Here is a 1,704-nt window from a genome sequence, read left to right as displayed (position 1 = left end):
AACCAAAAAAAAAAAAAAAGCCAGGTGCAGAAGCAGGTAGTGGCACACGCCTTTAATCCCAGGCAGGTTGATCTCCAAGTTCGGGACACACAGTGATAGAGTATGCCTTTCAAAAGAAAGTCTGTGTGGTGGGGGAGGGGGGTTGGGAGAGCCAGAGAGATATCTCATTGGGTATTGCTCTTGCGGAGGTCCCTATCACCCATTGGGTATTGCTCTTGCAGAGGTCCCTATCACCCATGTTGGGCCACACATGGGCCTGTAGCCTTAGCTCCAGGGGAGCCTAGTCTCAGAACTGCACCTGCACACATGTGGACATACCCACACACAAACCTAAATTCATACACAGAATTTTTTTTTTTTCAGATAGAATGTCTCTGTGTAGCTCTGGCTGTCCTAGAACTCACTCTATAGACCAGGCTGGCCTGTACCTCAGAGATCCACCTGCCTCTGCCTCCCAAGTGCTGGGGTTAAAGTCGTGTACCACCACTGCCCAGCTTCATATACATGATTTTAAAAAGTTTATTTTAAAATATTTATTACATATAGTGTTCTGTCTGCATGTTTGCCTGCAGGCCAGAAGAGGGCGCCAGATCTCATTATAGATGGTAATGAGCCACCACATGGTTGCTGGGAATTGAACTCAGGACCTTTGTAAGAGCCATTTCTCCAGCACCTCTTAAAAGTTTTTTTAAAAAGCCAGGTGCCATAGGATTTGTTTTGTAATCCCAGCTCTGGGAAGGTGGAGATCAGAGGATTCCTGAGGTTCATTGGTCAGCCAGTGTTGTGTGACATTTTGATTTCATTCTGACAATAAAGCTTGCTTTGAGTCAGGGCGGAGCTAGCCACTAGCTGACCAGCATTAACCGTAATGATTTGGAGAACTGTGGACAGATAGGAGACAGGAAGTGGTAAGGCGGGGCTGAGAGGAGAAAGGAAGAGAGGCCGAAGGTGACTGGTAGCTTCACAGCTTCTCTGACCATTCAGGTTCTTACCCCAGTCTGGTTCCTGATTTTTTATTGATAAAGAATAATTAGTAAATGCATCACCTGACATCGTACTTGGGGCACAAATTCATAAGATAACCACTTGCCCCTGGCTTTGCAGCCGCTGGCTGACTTTCCTTTTCCAAGCCTCTGAATGAGTCTGGGATTTTCCTGTTGCAGCTACTCTCCAACAGTCTCTGACTGCCACCCAAATTCCACAGGCCCCCAACTCCAGAGGCACCTGCGTTCCAAACACTGCTGGACTTAGCCACCTGCTACCAGCTGGCTCCGCCTTCAGGCTCCATGCCATCGCTTCCTGCCACACATGGTTTCACACATTCCTGTGCCCACTTTTCAAGCAGTTGGCTCCTTCTCCCGATGGGTTGTGGGCCCCCCTGAACCCCTTCTTAGGCTTCTGCCACACTAAGTTAGCCACCTTGACACCTGCTCCTGCTTCTTTTTTATTTATTTATTTATTAAAGATTTCTGTCTCTTGGGCTGGAGAGATGGCTCAGTGGTTAAGAGCACCGCCTGCTCTTCCAAAGGTCCTGAGTTCAATTCCCAGTAACCACATGGTGGCTCACAAGCATCTGTATTGAGATCTGGTGCCCTCTTCTGGCCTGCCGGCAGAGCACTGAGAATACTGTATACATAATAAATAAATCTTAAAAAAAGATTTCTGTCTCTTCCCCGCCACTGCCTCCCATTTCCCTCCCCCTCC

This window comes from Microtus ochrogaster, chromosome 8, assembly GCF_000317375.1.
Source record: "Microtus ochrogaster isolate Prairie Vole_2 chromosome 8, MicOch1.0, whole genome shotgun sequence".
In the NCBI taxonomy this organism is placed as follows: domain Eukaryota; kingdom Metazoa; phylum Chordata; class Mammalia; order Rodentia; family Cricetidae; genus Microtus; species Microtus ochrogaster.
Note: the sequence above shows the minus strand (reverse complement) of the source record.